Raw genomic sequence first — 21,056 nt, forward strand, 5'->3', positions numbered from 1 at the left:
AGTTTAATCTAAAAGGTCTTTCATGAACTTTCATATCTTCAACTCAGTTCCAGTTTATTTAAGATAAGTAGATTTGGAAATGACAGTACAAAGTGGATAAGATTTGGGGAATTACAATGAATTATCTGGAGTGTTTTTTTTTTTTTTTCCCTATGGGGGAACTAACTTTTCCCACTGATTAACTGCTTTCGAACTTACCCCTAAATTTTGTACTATATATTCCAAAGAAAGGCTGTAAGAAAAACCCCACCTCGTGTTGCCTTGTTTGAAAATCCAGACTCCTGGGTGATTTAGATGCCTGATCTTCCAGGTTCCCTTTCCTTTTTGTAACTCCTGCCAAAATGTCAGAGGAGAAAGCAAAAGACAGGAAGAAACCATCTAAAGACAATCAAACAATCATTAATCCCCTACTCTTTCCACACACAATAAACATTGGCTGTAGCTCAATTAAACTCAACAGTTCACAGATGTTCACAATAATGACAGCCCCACGATAGGATCCTTCTCATTAAGGTGTTTTGGAACTGTGCACACGCCAGCACCCACAAACCAGGGAACTGGGACTGGGGGAAAACAGGTAACCAGACAGGCCTGGCATAGGAAGCAGAACACAGATGCCTGCTCTTTTCAGAAAAGAGGCATCGGCAGGATTTATCATCATTATTATTTTTTTTTTCCAGCAGATCACTCCCCTGGCCCCCGTTTGAGTCATTACCAGTGAAAATACAGGAGAACTTGACAAAGGCAGAGACCAAAAATGTGTCCCTGGAGCCCCGAACCATCTGGAAGAAACACAAGTTTTCCCCGTGCCTGGGTGCTGCCAGAACGGAAGCCAGCACAGCTCATGCACGGAATGTGCTTTTTTGCTTGGCTCCTTCAGACACCCCAGACGCCTCCAACTGTGTTTCCTTTGGGGAGATTAGTTGCATAACAGGGGTAAGGAAGGTACCAGAGGCGACTTTTAAATAGTTTATTACATAGGAAGTGTCAGCAGAAGCGGAATCCCTTTCTTGCAAAGCCCAGTCAGGAGGGTGCTTCCATTGTAGACTAGATGTTCCCCTCTCCAGCCGCCCAGACCGGCACTTCCGGGCACCCAGCTTCTGGGTACTCAGCTTCTGGGGCACAACTCTCCCAATTCCGGTGGCCCAGTTGTGGGCACAGCCATGGCATTACCTATATCAGAGGCCCCCGACCTGTGGGCCATGGACCCATACTGGTCCCATGCCTGGTAGGAACTGGGCTGCATAGCAGGAGGTAAGCAGCTGGCCACGGAGCAAGGCTTCATCTTTTTGGGGGCTTCATCATATTTACAGCTGCTCCCCATCACTCACATTACTGCTTGAGCTCCCCATCAGCTCTGCTTCCTGTCAGAAGCACAGTGCCATAATAAATATAATGTACTTGAATCATCCCAAAACCATACCCCACCTCCACTGTCTTTGAAAAATTGTCTTCCACAAGACTGGTCCCTAGTGCCACTAAGGTTGGGGACCGCTGACCTACGTACCACATAGCAAGGTTCTCTGATCTCTGGATATGGCCATGGTTACAATCTCAGGATAGATTTTTTTCATTGGCCAGACCCTATGGAAATCCCAGAGACAGAAGATCCTGGTGGGCTACCGTTCATGGGCACAAAGAGTTGGACATGACAAGTGACTGAGCACACACGGACATGCACGCCTATTCTCTAAGGAGAATTTTACTGGCTTTCCTCAGCCTCCAAGGGCATCCTGACCCTTCAGCTGCCTGGGCCCTGAGCAGAGCCAACTTCACATCTGCCCCAGACATCCTAGGTGCTCCTCAGGGCCTTCCCTGTGACCTGTTGGTCATCTCACCTCTGTCAAAATTAACCTGACATATGGTTATGTGAGAGTCGAGAAGATAAGAGGAACATGAAATATTACAAACACTATGAATGTGAATTTCCATAAGAATAAAGGTAGAAATGGAATACACCAGGAAAAAAATAAATAGCTTTGAGAAGTCTGGAGAATAATGCCTTCCTCATCCTCAAAGTTGGTTAAAAAAAACTGTTAATGTTGTTTTTACTATTAGAAAGTGAAGATGTGAATGCTGGGCATGCCATTGTGATTCTCCTTCTGAAGCTTCTGGAAGCTTAGAACATTTAATGATCTCATGTGATAACTCTGCTACCCAATGTATGGCTGATTTTCTTTTCCTAGTCTATAGTTTCCATCATTTTATGATCATTGCAGTTCATACAAGACTTTCATTGTAAGCCATGTTGGATTTTTATTTTTTATTTATTTTTTAAGGATTTTTTATGTTGATCATTTTTAAAATCTATTGGATTTGTTACAATATCGCTTTTCTTTTGTGTTTTGCTTTTTTGGCCACAAGGGATATAGGATCTTAGCTCCCCTAATAGGGATTGAACTCACACCCCCTGGTTTGGAAGGCTAAGTATCAACCAGTGGACCACCGGGGAAGTCCCCTTGCTGGATTTTAAAAAAAAAAAAAAGGAAAAGGAAAAACAGCTTGCAGACAAGTCTGATGAATGAATTCTTCTTGGATTCCCATGAAGATGGCAAGTGTTCTGCTGCTGAAAGCCTGTGACTGCTTCACTTTGTCACAGCCCACCTGGCTCACAGACACATCCTTGAAAGAGTGTCCAGCCATGAGAGACAATGGGAGGAAGATGGATGAAAGGGTCTATCATGAAACTGTTTGTTAATTGTTTTCCCATGTGAACCATGTTTCCTCAGAAAAACTGGAATGATGATCATTCCCAAGTTCCTTGGAACACTTGGAAATGCCTTAAAAATGCACTTGTGCCTCTCACCTAGCATGACGGTCGCTTACCCAGGGCAGCACCAAGTCTAGTCAGCGTCCATCCAATTCAGTTGGGTTTGGGAATCCTGAAACTCACTTTGCAGCTCCAGCTTTAAGCTGGGCATGTGCCCCCTGATACTGTGTGTATGCTAAGTCTCTTCAGTCATGTCCAACTCTCTGCAACCCTAAGAACCGTAGTCTACCAGGATCCTCTCTCTGGAATTTGCCAAGCAAGTATACTGGAGTGTGTTGCCATGCCCTTCGCCAGGATATCTAACTGACCCAGGGGTTAAACCCTTGTCTCTTAGTCTTCTGCAATGGCAGGTGGGTTCCTCACCACTAGCAACCCCTGGGAAGCCCACCCTCTAGTGAGGACCATTTATTTTCAAGGGAGAACTTGGCAAGATCCTCAGAGAGGATCCTGGTCCCATAATAGTGGCTCATCCTGGCTAAGCTAAAAGCATTGGCAATTCTAGCTTTTGGTTTTTTTTTTTAAACACAGTTCTTTCTCTTTGCTTGGGGGAAAAAAAAAAGCCGACATAGTTATAAATATTTACATTTGAAACCAAAACATTTTGACAACAATTGCAGCTGCTAAATGATTTATGAAACTTGTGAAATCAAATAGAGAAAGACAGAAGACAAACACATTGCTGCTAAGAAAGAAGGTCTCCCTGACTTTGATTTAGGAGATGGTGCAGGTTTCCTAGAGCGTAATTACATAGTAATACTTCTTAAGGGAGCTTGATTTAGAATATGATACACTTATTACCTTGAGTCATTAGCATTGCTGTCATTAACCTTCAGCTGACAAATCACCCGCTTAGGAAAGACGTATTTCAATGTAAACTGTTAGAGTGGACGGGAGTACTCTAAGAATTTGGGTCAAAAGACAGATCCATGGAGAAAAATTCAACTCTGGGATTCAGAGGAAGGAATATCTCAATATGCCTTAAATTTTCCAAATTCCATAGGTAAATCTCAAATAATTAAATGTGCCAATTGACAACAAAGCCCCTCTTTTTTATATATTTTTAACATTTTTGGTCAAAGTGGACCATTAACTGGGTAGCCTCTGTTCCACCCTGAGGCACCCTCCTGTGGAGTTAAATGACTGGCTTTGTAAACTGAGAATTATAAATCCAAACCCGCCTGGAGATTTTGCTTCTCATTGGGGAATGGGCCTGTCAGAGCAGAAACAACATGCATACCATAGAATCAGAGGATTAGAGTTTGAGTCTCTTCTTTGACTTTTATGGACTGAGTAGCCTGGAGCAAGCTAATGAATTTCTCTGACTCTGTTTCCTCACATACAAAATAGAAGAAGAAGAAGAAAAAAAAAGAGTATTTGCCCTATGGTAATACTGTAAGTATTTGATGAGATAATTCAAGTAAAGAACTCAGCAGCCTGATAGAAGCTGGACAAATAGTAACTTTAATTGCTGCAGGGGTTTTGAAAGAGAGCTTTGAGATGATTGAACTCAACTCACATTTATTTAGAGTCCATCAGGGACAAAGACTTGGAGGAGCAAAGTGGGGGCTCTAGCTAGTGAGAAAGATGTTTGTCCATGGCCCCACTTCTGCCAGAGTGAGCATCCATCTCTGGGGCCACAGACATGGTCAGAGGTCTCCAAATCCAGGTGGAAGGAAATCTAGCCCTGCAGTGGAGATGGACAGATTAAAAACTGCCCTACAAAGAGAAGGGAGGGGCAAAATGGGGACGGGGAGGAGAAGAAACCAACATGCCTTAGTCAGCAGCAGGTGGCCAGGGATGAAAGGTGAGGAGAACTGGATGCCAGCAGCTGGACCAGGAGGGGTGTTGATGCTCAGAGGGAGGTATGGGGGAAACTAGTGGAGGCCCAGGTGAGCCAGAGGACCTGGGATGCCCTGCAACCCCACAGGTATGGAACTGCCGTGTGTATGTGTGTGTGTGTGCACGCGCGCATTAGCAGGGAACAAGGGACACAGAGGGAAAGACAGCCTGCTTGCCCAGGGCAGCAAATGTACATGAGGCTCCAACATGAGAGCGATAGAGAGGAGACGAATGAAAGTTAAAATAAAAGTTACAGCAAATGAGCAGACCGAGGGGCCCTGCTAGCAAACCCCAGCCTACTTGGCTTCTGTGAGTTAAGGGCACTCCGGCTCCACCCCATCCTATGCCAGGACCTGGAGAGCAAAATGTGAGCCCTTGCCATGGAGAGAGTACATGCCCAGAATTATGAACTATCCTCCTCTTCCTCAGGTTGGTGACCCAGAGATGCTTTGAATGAACAGATGCGAAGTCACAAAATAAATATCTGTGGTGTGGGTCACGTGGGCAGTCAGCTGACTCGGTGAAATCACTTTGGGCCGCCGAAGTCTAAGAGAAGCTTCATTTCAAACTGAGTCCCAAAGATGGATGGCATTGAGATGAAAAAAATACATTAAAGATGGAAATTATCATGAGCCAAACTTGAGGGCTGAAACTTACTAGCCGTATTCAGAAGTCAGCAACAGCCCTATTAGAGTCAAGCAAATAGACTGGAAAGGGAGCTGTCTGCACAGAGACACAGACTGGGGCTCTTGATCAAAAGCCAGAGAAATATGCAAATGTTGATTTTAACTGGCCATCAAACTCTATTATATAGTACAAGGAAATGCAGTAGTTATATAATTTTTTTTTCTCATGGTTATTCATTATTTTAATTGACAATGATATCAAATTCAGCAAATACTGATTGTAAAAAAAAATGCAACATAAGAATAATTGTGAAAATCTATTTCTATACCAACTGTTGCCAGTTCCTCCTCAAATGCCTGACTGTGAACAAAGAAAGATACTGTTCACATTTAGTTGCTGCTGCGGTCACCTTGGCATAATAGAGGGAACACAGCCTTTAATGGCAGTTTAATTAGATTTACCACAGGGAAGATGTCACAAAGAAGATGCTATGCTTTTATATTTAGAAACCTGTATAATGACATGAATAAATAAAAAATGCACACAAAAGACAACACGGTAAAGACTGTAGTAGTTCTTTTTCTTTCTTTTCCCCTCGAAGTTTAAATACATATGGTGAGGTTTTCCTGTAATGCAAATAGCTAAGTGGCTTTAATGCTTATGGGAGGCTTCCCTTGTGGCTCAGCTGCAATGAGAATCCACCTGCAATGCAGGAGACCTGGGTTCAATCCCTGGGTTGGGAAGATCCCCTGGAGAAGGGAAAGGCTACCCACTGCAGTATTCTGGCCTGGAGAATTCCATGGACTGTAGAGTCCATGGGGATGCAAAGAGTCAGACACGATTGAGCGCCTTTCACTTAATGCTTATGGGAAGTGGCTGCATATGGAGAGGAGGGTTATCTGCCATGTTTTATATTTTATGAGCAGCAGGATATCTCTAAGAAAGATTTTTAATTGATTCTACTTTTTGTGGAAGGAGAAGAGAAGGAGGTTTTTATCTCTACTATGAAAAAGATGTAGAGGTTCCCCTAGAAACTTGAGAGGCAGTAGAGGGTCCCTAAGACCAGGAGAACAAAGGATATAGATATCATTTTCCCCTAGGACTATGGAGATTAAAAACTCAAGAGACCTAATCATTTTGTTTAAACCTGTTGCCATATAAAGAGGTTAAAACTTGCTTGGAAAGAGGCAGGGATGAAAGAAAGCATGTGGAACGAATAAGCTCTGACTTATTTCTGTAGTTCCCATTTTAAAATAGGGCTGGTCACTCAACAACCATGTCTACATCTGCAGGGGAAGCCAGACACCAAATCCAGCAGGTTGCAAAGCTCTAGCTGGAAGGCTGTGGGTGCCACCTGAGAGCTTTGGAAAAAGACTCCAGGATTCTGAAATGATGGTTTAGGTATGCCACTGGGACTCTTCCACAAAAGTTAGATTATGTGTGGAAACTGCCCACACAGAAGGGTGGAGATTTCTTAAATCTCTTGAAAGAGCAATAAACATTCTCAACACATCAGTTACTGAGAAAATTAATTTAGCAGCAATTCAGTAAACACATTGAGCCTATTGTCAGGCTCTAAGCTCCTCCATGGACTCGCTGCAGGGCAATGGTGCGGGGGGCGGAGGGGGGGGGGCACGGGAGGAGCCGGTGGGGGCAGGGGGCGGGGGTTGGAGGCTGTTGATAATACAAATTCCTGCCCCTTCTCCAAGCCTCCTGAAGAAGAATCTTCTGAGAATGGGTGAGATGATCATCTGCATTTTAATCACACCTTTGCCCCAGGTGAGTCTCATATATAAAATTCGGGGACACGAATGTTGGCGAGGGCTGTACAACAATGTGAATGTACTTAGTGCCACTGAACTATGCAGTTAAATATGGTTCAAATAGTACATCTTGTATTATGTGACTTTCAGCACAATAGAAAAACATGTCTAAAAATAGGAAAGAGGGCTTCCCTGAGGACCTAGTGGTAAAGAATCCGCCTGCCAATGCAGGAGACACAGATTTGATCCCTGATCTGGAAAGTCCCACATGCACAGAGCAACTAAGTCCGTGTGCCACAACTCTTGAGCCTGACCGCTAGACCCAGGGGCTGTGACCACTGAGCCTATGTGCCCTACAGCCAGTGCTCCACAGCAAGGGAAGCCACTGCACTGAGAAGCCTGAGCACCGCAACTAGAGAGTAATCCCCGCTCACCACACCGGAAGAAAAGTCCATGCAGCAAGGAAAGCCACGCACAGCCAAAAATAAATAAATAAGTAAAATAGGAAAGAATGGCAAAATCTCTTCAAGATTTCATAGTGACCCTTCCTTGCAAGAACAGAGGAAGGTGCAATTTGATTATTATTGTTTTTGCTGAAATCTCTAACTTGATCAGAAGTGGTGTGACATAATTAGTACTTTTTTTTTTTAATATTCCTATTTGATGACTTCTTGAATTTAAAAGACGCTTGCTCCTTGAAAGAAAAGCTACAACCAGCCTACACAGCATATTAAAAAGCGGAGACATTATTTTGCCGACAAAGGTTGGTCTAGTCAAAGCTATGGTTTTTGCAGTAGTCATGTATGGATGTGAGAGTTGGACCATGAAGAAAGCTGAGTGCCGAAGAACTGATGCTTTTGAACTGTGGTGATGGAGAAGACTCTTGAGAGAACCTTGGACTGCAAGGAGATCAAACCAATCAATCTTAAAGGAAGTCAGTCCTGAATATTCATTGGAAGGACTGATGCTGAAGCTGAAACTCCAATCCTTTTCCACCTGATGCGAAGAACTGACTCATTGGAAAAGACCCTGATGCTGGGAAAGATTGAAGGCAAGAGGAGAAGGGGACGACTGAGGATGAGATAATTGGATGGCATCTCTGACTCGATGGACTTGAATTTGTGCAAGCTCTAGGAGTTGGTGATGGACAGGGAAGCCTGGTGTGCTGCAGTCCATGGGGTCATAAAGAGTCGGACACGACTGAGCAACTGAACTGAACTGATGACTCATTGCCAGCATTTTTAAGAACTTACTCTGTGCCAGACACGTTCTAAATTCTTTGCAGGTATTGTCTCATTTAATCCTTATGGCAACCTTATCTCATAAGGAGGTGCTTTTATTATCCTCTAGTTTCTTGTTCAATCACTCAGTCATGTTTGACTCTTTGTGACCCCATGGACTGCAGCACGCCAGGCTTCCCTGTCCATCACTGTCTCCCAGAGTTTTCTCAAAGTCATGTCCATTGAGTTGATGATGCCATCCAACGATCTCATTCTCTGTTGCCCCCTTCGAAAATTAGATGAGATTTCTGAAATCAGGTCCTGTTCAATGCCAGTGGCAGTCAGGGAGATAATAAGTCTGAAAGGAAGTGAAAGGCTCTTGGTCTTTGCCCAAAGTGGTGTATCAAGCTGATTTCCCCTCTGAGTAGAGAGATAACCAATACAAACTTAAAAAAAAAACCAAAGATACTAAACAAAATAAGGGTGACTTTTAAGTCCTAGAAACAAAGATAACAAGTTCTTCCAGATCTGAAAAAGATCTAACATTCTGTGTCTGTCATTAATTGTTATTTTTTTAAGAAGGTGAATTACTATAGGGTGGTCAAACTGCCTTCAGTTACTTGTTTCCATTATAGAATAAAACATGGGAACATTCCCATAAAATCCATGACACTCCTCTCCCCAGATTTATTAAAAAGACCCCCAGAGAAGAGAGTTATAAAATCTGATCAAGTCAGCAGTTCCAGCTGTGTAATTGATATCCATTATTTTCTACTGACTGCTAAGAACTTCCATTTATGTAGCATAAACAGAATTCCCATTTCTTTTGCAGGGAGACTGCCATGGGGTAAAACTAAAAATAAGGTTCATCAGCAAAATCATTTCATAAATTCCCAGAGACTTTTGAGAAAGCTCCACAGAGAATGGTTTCTTATAAACGTATTTCTTCTCTGTAAGTCATTTTTATATTTCAAGTCGTTACATTTGTTCTACATGATTCTTTTCTATGTGTAACATATAACATAGGCAGAATATGAATCTCTTGAAGGATCAGGGAACAGCTAAGAAAAAGCAGGAATGTTGAAAAATATCCAAGGCTACATTTTTCCTTCTCTCCTTTGCAGATTCCTCTGCTCAAATGATACACATATTCCATCCTTTATAATTATTATTGCTTCCATGACCTGAAAACATAGCTTCATGTTTTATCTTGGAGGTGAAGAGCACAAATGAGGGATATTAGGATACACTGCACCAAAATATGCCTTTCTAATAGAAGGATTATTTTGAGTTGACTATTTCAAGAAACAGCAGACCCAGGAGAAGCTCTGCAAACCACAGTAGAAGCTACCCTTTTGTAAAGAATTTTAAATTGATAAAGAAAACCTCCATTTGTAAGGGTGTCTCCTTCTCTGCATCAGGAAAGGAAGGATGACTGAATCACAAGGGCATCTTATCAACGGAGAAGCTGTTGCTCTGCTGTGTTTAGTTGCTCAGTTGTGTCCAACTCTGCAATCCCATGGATTGTAGCCCACCAGGCTCCTCTGTTCATAGGGATTCTCCAGGCAAGAATACTGGAGTGGCTTGCCATGCCCTCCTCACGGATCTTTCCAACCCAGGGATCAAACCCAGGTCTCCTGCACTGCAGGCAGATTCTTTTCCATCTGAGCCACTGGGGAAGCCCAAGAATACAGGACTGGGTAACCTATCTCTTCTCCAGGGGATCTTCCTGACCCAAGAATTGAACTGGTATCTCCTACATTGCAGGCGGATTCTTTACCAGCTGAGTTACCAGGGAAGCCCCAGTGGAGAAGACACCAGTTTAAATCTACAATAGCTAGCCTTACCCTTGTTTACCAGGCTTTACCTGGTAACCTCCCAAACTATCCCACCCAATCCTCACCCCTGATACTTCCTTTCTTTTGCCTTTAGCTGAAGATGGTCTTTAAGGTCATGGTTTAGATTACCTCCCCGATAACTCAGCAGTAAAGAATCCGCTTGCAATGCAGGAGACCTGGGTTTAATCCCTGGGTCAGGAAGATCCCCTGGATGAGGGCATGGCAACCCACTCCAGTATTCTTGCCTGGAAAATTTCATGGACAGAGGGGCCTGGCAGGCTACAGCCCATGGGGTCACAAAGAGTCAGATGCAACTGAGCACAAATATGTTAATAAACTTTTGTTTGTTTTTCTTTTTTTTCTTATAAATCTGTCTCATTACAATGGGTCTTAACCAAGAATGCAGAAAGTAGAGGAAAATGATTTCTCCTCTCCTACTGGAGAAAAAAGATTAAATATTTCCCTGAAAATAAATTGTAAATTCTATAGTAAGTTGTAGAGAACTGAGCAGGAACCTTTGTAAGTACCTGAAGCACCTTATTAAGACCTATCTTTTTCCCATGTTAATCATTTCAAAAAAAGAAAGAAAGAAAGTGAAGTTGCTCAGATCAGATCAGATCAGTCACTCAGTCGTGTCTGACTCTTTGCGACCCCATGAATCGCAGCACGCCAGGCCTCCCTGTCCATCACCAACTCCCGGAGTTCACTCAGACTCACGTCCATCGAGTCAGTGATGCCATCCAGCCATCTCATCCTCTGGCATCCCCTTCTCCTCCTGCCCCCAATCCCTCCCAGCATCAGAGTCTTTTCCAGTGAGTCAACTCTTCGCATGAGCTGGCCAAAGTACTGGAGTTTCAGCTTTAGCATCATTCCTTCCAAAGAAATCCCAGGGCTGATCTCCTTCCGAATGGACTGGTTGGATCTCCTTGCAGTCCAAGGGACTCTCAAGAGTCTTCTCCAACACCACAGTTCAAAAGCATCAATTCTTCGGTGCTCAGCCTTCTCCACAGTCCAACTCTCACATCCATATATGACCACAGGAAAAAACCATAGCCTTGACTAGCCGGAACTTTGTTGGCAAAGTAATGTCTCTGCTTTTGAATATGCTATCTAGGTTGGTCATAACTTTCCTTCCAAGGAGTAACGGTCTTTTAATTTCATGGCTGCAGTCACTATCTGAAGTTGCTCAGTCATGTCCAACTCTTTGCGACCCCATGGACTGTAGCCCACAGGCTCCTCCGTCCATGGGATTTTCCAAGCAAGAATACTGGAGGGGGTTGCCATTTCCTTCTCCAGGAGATCTTCCTGACCTATGGACTGAACCCGGGTCTTCTGCATTGTAGGCAGACGCTTTATCATCTGAGCCACCAGGGAAGTCCAGTCATTTGAAAAGATAGTCCCTATGGTACAAACAAAAGGCTTCAAGCTCCATAGAGGTAATAAAAGTTTCTGTGAATTCCTCCCAATCACTGAGAATGATTAATTCCAGCTATGATCTGTAACCCTTCCAGTCCTTATATTTGCCTTAAAAAAAAAAAATTATTTTGGCCACATGGGATCTGAGTTCCCTGATTAGGGATCAAACCGGGACCCCCTGCAATGGAAGCACAGAGTCCCAACCACTGGGCTGCCAGCAAATCCCCTATATTTTCGTTTTTGTTGGTTTCATGATAAGAATTGTACTAAGCAGATGTATGATGTGTGGGTGCTCCATTCAAATCCCTTGTGCTCTTAATTTTTCTTCTGAAGCCATTTGCCTATTATAATTTTAGTTTCCTGGGTGGGATGTTAGTGAAATTACTTCTGTAAACTTTGGGGGATAAAAATGTGAAGTCAGCACAGAGTGAAACGGGTAAAGACATTTTTCAAGCCTTTTGACAGCAAGCACTGATTCTGCTCACAATCACTATTTCTCCTGGAGCTGAAACTGTTCCTCCGTGATTAGTTTCCTTGGCTAAACACCTCCCACAGCATTGCCCTTCGGGAGCACAGATGGGTTAGCTGCTGCCAAGCTGATGTGATGAGCTCCTGGTTGCCTTAATGTGGTTTGCTTGTTTGTGTGTGTGTCTTCAAGAGGTTGGAGCCGTTTAAAGAGAGCATTTTGGGTTCCAGTCTGAGAATTCACAAAGCCCTGTCTCCAGGTTAAGTGTTAAATAGATAGGAAGGGCCAATATGGGTCTCTGTTTTTGACACTTTCTAACCTTTTATACTTTCTCTGTCTAGGGCCCTTGCTATTCAATCAATGCCTCTTCTCACAGAGAACTGACATCGTACCTACTCCCCCTAGCGTGGTTCGGGAGGTGGTGTCCTAGACTGCCCTACATGTCCTTGAAACAGAGCAGGACACTATGGTCTCCACCGCCCTTCATTCCCCCTGTGCCACGTCTCCTGCCTTCATTTTGTCTGCAGAAAAACTGTAGCCAAAGAATATACTTAATCAGAGAAGTGAGAAAGTGCAGAAAGAAATGAAAATGGTCAGAGGAGACCAAACAATAACACTGTAGTCACTAAGCAAAGTCAAGAACCTTTAGTTCCTTCTCAAGGGCTGTAGACAATATTCTAAGGCATATCCTGTGAGCTGACTTACAGATACGGAAACCCCCACCTGGTGGGGAAGTTAACTAGCAGATGACCATGACATAAGGTGCCACAATTCTGAGAACTGGCCCCAAGAAATGGAAACAAACCTACCCTGGAACTGAAGGCTAACTGTGCTTAAAATAATCAAGATGATGCTGGTCTGATCACTGCATGACCGATTTCAAGATGACTGTCAGAGCTGACGGTGCTGTTTCTGCATGTAGCCCCCTCCCTCGGTCTATAAAATCTTTAGCCCATTGATTGTCAGTGGGAGGAGTCAACCTTTGGACAGACATCTGCCCTCTCCTCCCCACACCCCATCACTGGCATCCAAAATAATGCAAACTTTCCTTTCCACCAACCTGGCCTCTTTGTTGGCTTTTGAGTGGTTAGCAGCTGGATCCCACTTTGAATAACATCCCGACAGATGTCCATCCCTACCCTGTATGATCTACCTCCCTCAGCCATCCTATACCCTCCCAAGGCATATCCCACCCCACTACCCACCCCACACACATCTTTCCCACTGCACCATGTCCAGGGCAAAAGGGGGTTAAAAGATGAGGCATATTAAAAATGTTGAGTGCATTTGAGCAAAACTTGATTTTGTATCAGGATTCCTGATTGACTGCTGAAGATTGCATTTCCAGGAGAGCCAATACTGCCACTGTTAAGTCTGGGTTTGACTTTGACTCGGAGCTTAGCATAAACAACTCCATCTGGGGTCTTTCGGCTTGTTTCTAACAATAATTTAATAAGTCTCTTAAGATACCACCTGGGTCACTGTTGGTCCCTGCATAAATGTGACTGAAGCCTTTCCTTCCTGCTTTCCTTTCTCCATCTCTGCAGGGTCTTTGGGGCCTAGAAGAGGACATACCCTGAGAGGGCAATCCAATCACTAATATGAAAGAAAATCACCCAAAGATGCACTTCAGCTTGTGGGAACTTGGATGTGGGTAGGGGAGGGGAGAAGGGGATGTTAAATCATAGATTTGAGACTTACGTGTTTTGTATTTCTTTTATTTGAGTGTAAACAATTACATGCACTGATTATGCTTTTTAAAAATAAAATTTTTTTAAAGATATCTTAAAAAAATTATTTCTTTATCTATGGCTACGCTGAGTTCTCTTTGCTGCGTCCGGCTCTCTCGCTGAGTTCTCTTTGCTGCGTCCGGCTCTCTCGCTGAGTTCTCTTTGCTGCGTCCGGCTCTCTCGCTGAGTTCTCTTTGCTGCGTCCGGCTCTCTCGCTGAGTTCTCTTTGCTGCGTCCGGCTCTCTCGCTGAGTTCTCTTTGCTGCGTCCGGCTCTCTCGCTGAGTTCTCTTTGCTGCGTCCGGCTCTCTCGCTGAGTTCTCTTTGCTGCGTCCGGCTCTCTCGCTGAGCTCTCTTTGCTGCGTCAGGCTCTTTCGCTGAGTTCTCTTTGCTGCATCAGGCTCTCTCTAGTTGTGGTACATGAGCTTCTTATTGTGGTGGCTCCTCTCATTGCAGAGCATGAGCTTCAGGGAGAGTGGGCTCAGGAGTTGTGGTGTACGGGCTCAGCTGGCCCGTGGCATGTGTAATCTTCCCGGACTAGGAATCAAACTCATGTCCCCTGCATTGGCAGGCAGATTCTTAACCCCTGGACCACCAGGGAAGTCCCTCATATTGTGCCTTGTATGGACAATTCAGGAATCTCCGTGTCTGAGACAGCATCAGACAAGAAGACCCATCTGTGCATCCAGTGGAGAGCCACCGTCTGCTCTGACCTGCCCCTTCCCAGGGCAGAAACACGAGCAAACGAATGGGTACTTTTGTATGTAGCTCATTTCTCATATACCCCACCCTCTGCTCGGTCAGCCCCAGGAAATATTTTCTATGCATTTCCATATCAGTCCTTCTCGTCTAGGCCTCTAGCTTCTCAGCAGAAGAGCCATTAGGTCTGATGAGAGGTATAAATGGTCCTCTTTGCTCTGAGCAAAGGGAAGCTGTGTAATTACCCACTTCACTCACTCAACTGCTGTGAGAGGATTTCAAAGGCTCTTCTGAAGGGGGCAAAGAGAGGACAGGGCAGGAGGAAGTTTCCTCTGTCCAAACACGAGCGCTAGTCAGGAGCAAACATGCAGGGCTGAGCCATGGCGTTTGTTCACAAAATTCTCTTCTCTGACATGAGGCTCCTAGAAGGAGCAAAGATACCAAGTGTGTTAAACTTCAAGTAAAATTCTGCAGGAAGTGAAGGAAACAGCAAGAACAGTAAGCTACTGAAGGTCTCCAAATTCTTCCATATTCCTCCTCATTCTGATCTCTGAGCACCTGGTTTTGTCTTAACTGTTTTCATTGTTAGGATGTCAGTTGCCTGAATTCAACAGTAGATGCCACTATAGTGGCTTAAGCAAATTGGGATAAATTTTCTCTCCTAAGAAAAAGTCTTGAAGCAGGAAGTTGATACTCAAGAGTTTACTTGGTTAGTGATTCTATCATAGCCCCAAACTCAAACTCTTTTTAACTTTTTGTTTCATTGTTAGCAAATTGCCTTTTGGTCTCATGTTCTTCCCTTCACAGAGGGTAGGTGGCTCTTGTTGCTTCAAACGCTATGTCCACATTCAAGGGAGGACGAGAAGGCAGTTGGGAAATGTCCAGACACCTTTGCTACTTCCATCTGGAAAACAGAAACCAATTCCAGAAACGTCTTCTTTTATTTCATTGGTCAGACAGTGCCACGTGATCGTTCCTCACTTTAAACTGGCAAGAGGACCAAGGGTTGATTTTCCCAGTCTTTTCCTGTAGAAGGCAAGGGATTGATCGCCATTATACTATACAGAATTATGATCTGATTTTGTGACCTTGGTCTTTGCCAGACAGGGGGGAAAAAAAAAACAAAACACCCTTCATCTCTACCCCTTTAATTTATGTTCTGGAGGATAGCAAATTAAACTGACAAAAGACTTTAAGACAAGTAAAAATGCAGATTTTTATTTATGTACATAGGAGCTTAGAGGAGAATGTGACTTAGAGGTGATTAGAATTCAGAGCACTTTTTACCATATTAATAAGGGATGAGATGTAGAAGGGGCACTTCTGGGAGGTAAAATAACTTTTTAGAAGGGAGAGAAAAGAGCATTTATGGAAAAACAGATGACTTTTTTGGAATACGGATAAGTAGACACTTAGGACAATAGGCTGAAGATATGATAGTTTTGTGACAATGGTTGTTTGGGTACAGTGTCCATTTCTCATCTTACAGAAGGTGAAATTAGAGTAGCTTCCAGAGACGAGTTTATGACAAGTGAGTTCTTTGGGGAGGCTCTGCTTTTAGGCAGAAGAGAGATTTTAGGAACTCAAATAGCTTCAGCTCAAAATAATTTTTATGCTACCATGGCTGACTATGGACCCTTCATCCTCAATCTGATTCCAATTTCTAATTTCACTCAACTCATAGCAACTTTGACTAGTGACTCAGAATTCTTAATCCTGAACTGTACTCAGACTTCATCAAACCCCCACAATAGCATGTCTTCAAGAAGGACCTGAACCATGCCATTTGGGTTAAAATAAGTAGTTTTACAGAAGGTAAATTAAAAACCTAGCTTTGGTAAGAGCATCAAAAATAATCAAAGTTTGACACCCTCCATTGAAGGGGAGTCATACATGAAAGATGGATTCATTTCAGTGCGTGTTATTATTTTCCCCCTTGCGATTATTTCATAATCCACAAACTATACAAAAAAATAAGTGATCATTTGTCACTAAAATGATGAATCTAAATTATTGTTTGGCTTTGCTACTGTTGAATTCTGTCTCCTGTTTCTGATTATATTTAACTTTTTGTTCCAGGCCATTATCCTGTCTTGGGTGGAGGGGGGCAGTTACTTCTTCTCTCCGCCTTTGGTTATCAATGCTTGGCTAGAGGAAGAGTGAATTCCTTTAGGGAGGGGGGAAAAAAAAGTCCTGACTATTATTTGCAGTTAACTGTTGAATTTTGTGGCATTTTGCTTTCTCTAATGAACACACAAAGTCCTTTATTAACTAGCCTTTCCAGTGCCAAGCTCTTTAGGAAACAGTTTACGGCAAAGCCATTACAAAAACTAGAAAACCAGTGAAATTTATGCTTCTGTTCAAGGCAGAGCAAAGGGGATGTCCTTTACATGTATTATCCACTGCTTATCTAAAAGTAATCATAACTCAAGGTCACAGATGACACAGCCCTGTGTCCATAGTCTGGAATCTTCTCGCAGTCCAAACCAGTAAGGTTTACACTTCAACTTTATGACTCCTATAAACTCACTGTGGCTTCCATTTTATGGATCAGCTCCCAGATAGCTTGTGACAGGGGGAAGCCAGATGGTGAGAGTGTGCTATTTACAGCCTTTTTTCAACAAGGGTTCCACGAGAGAATTATGCCCTAATGTCCTAAGGCATCCGCTGGATGCTGTGAATTAACTCCTCTCTCATTATTCTAAATTGGCACTAGCTCCGTACCATCTTTGAGTAAATATCATGCACACAGTATACTTTCTGAGGTTTGGATGGGTCCCAGTTGAGAAAGGCTATCTGGGAGTCAGTTGCAGCTGAGCCTGTGAGCAGCCTTATGACTTGAGGCAAATGGTCTGTTTGGTAACCTTACCTCTACTTATCAAAAACTGGATGGATTGTTTCAGGTGAATTCTAAGATGCCTTTCAGCTCTGATGGAAAATCTGCTCTGCAGAAAGTAGTTTTAAGCAAGATCTTAGGGAAGCATATTGAATACCGTGTTGAGTCACACATTCTTCTTTTGACAACCCATTAAAAAAAAAAAAAGTGGGGTAGAAATTCAAGAAAAATATTTTCTGAGTCACCACTCTCCTTCCCCTCTGTCCTCAGCACCCCTCCAACTCACCCCTCACTTCTGCTTTGAAATCATAGGTGCTGAGGGCACCAAATTCTTCATTCAGTTGAACACTCTCTGTGCTATATAAGCTGCAAAGGGTTAAGCTCCTTGATGCTGGCTGCGTTGAGAACAAATTCTCTTCTACCTCCTGTGCTCACCTGTTTCCTTCCTCAGGCCTCCCTCTCTACACTTGCTTAAATTTGGAAATACAGAGCTAGCAGTTCCCCAGGGTTCCTCCTAATGTGCAGATAGATGCCTGTAGACATGAGCAGGGGTAGAAGCTATAGAAATTGCCAGATCGTTTTCTTTCTTTTTTTCTCTCGTCTTTCCATCTTCCTCCCTCCCTCACTCTTCTCTTTTCCTTTCTTTCTCTCCTTATTTTCCTTTCACCAAAGGCGCTACACTAATCACACGCTCGAAATAAAGGAAAGAAATAAGTAGGAAAGGAAAGAGCTTCTGATGTCAGAACCATATCTTTTGTTCAATAATCTGCATATTGTGTTCCTGATTCTATTTTCTTTGTATTTTCAAGGTCAGGTGGGTTAACAAAAAGAGTAAACAGTGATACATTTGAATATAAGCCACTCCTACATTGATTCCTGTGCTGTTTTGAATTAGCCCATGTTCTTTGGTGAATGAGGGGCTTCCCTGGTGGCTCAGATGGTAAAGAATGTGCCTGCAATGCAGGAGGCCTGGGTTCAATCCCTGGGTTGGGAAGATCCCCTGGAGAAGGGAATGGCAACCCACTCCAGTATTCGTGCCTAGAGAATCCCATGGACAGAGGAGCCTGGTGGGCTACAGTCCATGGGGTCACAAAGAGTTGGACATGACTGAGTGAATAACACTTTGGTGAATAAAGAAGCCCACTTTGGGCTTGAGACTAATCAGGGAGATTAGATTAGATTAGTCTAAACAGACTAAACAGATCTAAACATCACAACCTGATCTCGCATAACCAGTGGGGATATGTGTATATGAGTCTGATGGTAGTAGAAAGATCTTAGATATTCCCCAAAGCTTTCAGATATTCCTCAAAGCTTTCAGCTTTTATTCTAGAGATAAACTCTTAATAATAACCTAGGAGAGTGATAAATGAGTTTTGAGAAGGATTATTTGTTTCGTTTTGTTTTTTGAAAAGGATGCTAAAGCTAAATATGAGTAATGGGAAAATTCCATTTATTGCTTATGGATGTCTGCTATGGCTCAGGTTAGGAGAGGAATGCTATGAACCTTTTCTGGCCCTACAGACTCTCTGATTGGCTGCCCTCAAAAAATTATACTTAGGCTACAGAGTAAAGCTAATGAAACTCTGATAATGCATAGTCTCCCCTGTATGCAAATGATTCAGATTTGCATTCTGAATCCTGAAACTTACTATTACAATAGTACCTATGAATAAGCTACTCACATACTATTAGCCAAAGTGTTTGTGCAAATGACCTTAAATATTGTTTTTGTGTAGAAATTCTATAATCCAATGAAAGACTGATGATTTTCTATCAGTAATTTATTTTTATTTGTTGTCCTCATTTTTATCTTAACACATTTTTAATAGGACAGTCTATCTGAGTGTATCAAAAAATATTACCTACTCAACATGACTAATAGTCAATTTCTCATCATGGAAACCAGATGTAACATTTAAATTTCTAAAAGAACAAAAATACTCTTAGTCAATAATTCAACATTTAGCAAAACTATCATTCAAAAAAATGAAGGAAGAATTAAGACATTCCCAGCTAACAAGAGCTGAGGGATTTTGTAGTTAGTAGACTTGCCCTGTAAGAAATGCTAAAAAGTGTCCTTCAGGTTGAAATGAAAGGACATTGGACAGAAACTCAAGAACACCAGTAAAGGTAAACTTACTACAATTCAAAATATAATGGGAAAAATATCTGAAAAAGGTTTGACTTAAAAATTATTAACTTGTTGCTTCAAATTTGGTAAAATTTTTAGTGGGGAGTTCTAAAATTTTAAAACAGAAGAAACAAGTGTGGCAACATTTAAAATAAATTTTTATATCAGGGGTCTCAATGTTTTAGGGAAAAATTATAGAGAAATACTGTATCAGATATAGAAAGCCTAATTTTTCATCATTTTTATTATTGCTTCCTTTGCTTGCAATTTACAAATTAATGGATTCTGAATCTGTGTGTGTGTGTGCGCGCGTGCTTTTAAAGTGTAGCTCTCTTTTGCTGTGCTCTTGTTTCTCAGTTGAGAGACACAAAAACACACAATCCAGTGACTCTCCAGAGGGTAGCAGAGACTAAAACCATCAACCAAAAGCCCAGGCCTGGCAATGTGGCAGGGAAAGTTCAGGACTGAGTTATTCCACCTTTGAACCCTTATGCCTAGACACACAGACTAACCTGGTGATAATGACCTCTGTCATGTTACATGAACAATTCATAGCATCTGTCAATCTCTACATTTCTCCTGAGTCAACAACATACAAAGATACAAATTCTAAGAAACTTTTGAGGAAATTCATAGCCAGTAAAACAAAGTATGCTTGAAAATCTACATAAATATTCTACAATACAATACTAAAATTCTCTCATTCATTTTTATAAAATAAAAGGAGTTCTCTTAAGGATCAATAGAGCCTAGGTTTTGGCTTCAGACTCTTTTGGATTCCAATCCTGCTCCCACCATTTATAAGTTGTTTAGCTTTGGCATTTAATCTCTCTGTGTGATGTTTTCCTGGTTTCAGATGGTGCCAGTAGTTTCTTCCTCATAGAATATCTGTGAAGATAAACCATACTATGCATGCAGATTAGTTAGGTGCTGCTGAATTAATCCTGTATAACAAGCAACTCGCAAATCCCAGTGGCTTACAGAAACAAACATTTCTTTGCTGTTCATGTTCTCCAGGTGGGCACAGGCTCTACCAGGCTGGATTGACTTGGGGATAGATTTGTTTATATCTCTCATTCTGATCCAAGCTGAAGGAACAGGAATTACCTAGAGTCTGCTCATCTCATGTGAATGGCAGAACAACGGAAGGACAACCAGAAATAAATAATGCCTTTGGAAAGTTCCAATCAAAACTGGTACAAATTATGTTGGTCAAAGCTAGAATATGGCCAAGTCCATAGGGATATATACACTATCCCTGGAAACCCATGGCAAGACTGGAGAAAAAGTAAAGTTTTGTGAACAAATAGGACACTATGACCATACGTAAAGTGTGTTACACACAATTGAACATGCATTCTCAAGTATTTCCTAACACGGCTGCTCGCAGGACTCTTTGTCCACTTTCATCCAGTCATTCACCATTCTGTTGGCACAGCTCCACATACCAATTATAAAACTAACTATTGTAAAGCCAGAGTAGACCCTATCAGCCCATTTACTTGGGCCTATTTCCCCAAAGCAAAATAGGGTCCCCAGAAGGGCTCCCATACTGCAGGCATCTTAGGCAGCATCCTTTTCCAGTCTTTCTTCTCTTAAGCTTTCTTGATCACCAAGATTGAGAAATATATCTCTTTTCTTGTACATCAGCATTGTCCCACTGAAGTAGGATGCTGCTGCTGCTGAATCGCTTCAGTCGTGTCTGACTCTGTGCGACCCC

The sequence above is a fragment of the Bubalus kerabau genome, chromosome 2 (assembly GCF_029407905.1).
Source record: "Bubalus kerabau isolate K-KA32 ecotype Philippines breed swamp buffalo chromosome 2, PCC_UOA_SB_1v2, whole genome shotgun sequence".
In the NCBI taxonomy this organism is placed as follows: Eukaryota; Metazoa; Chordata; class Mammalia; order Artiodactyla; family Bovidae; genus Bubalus; species Bubalus kerabau.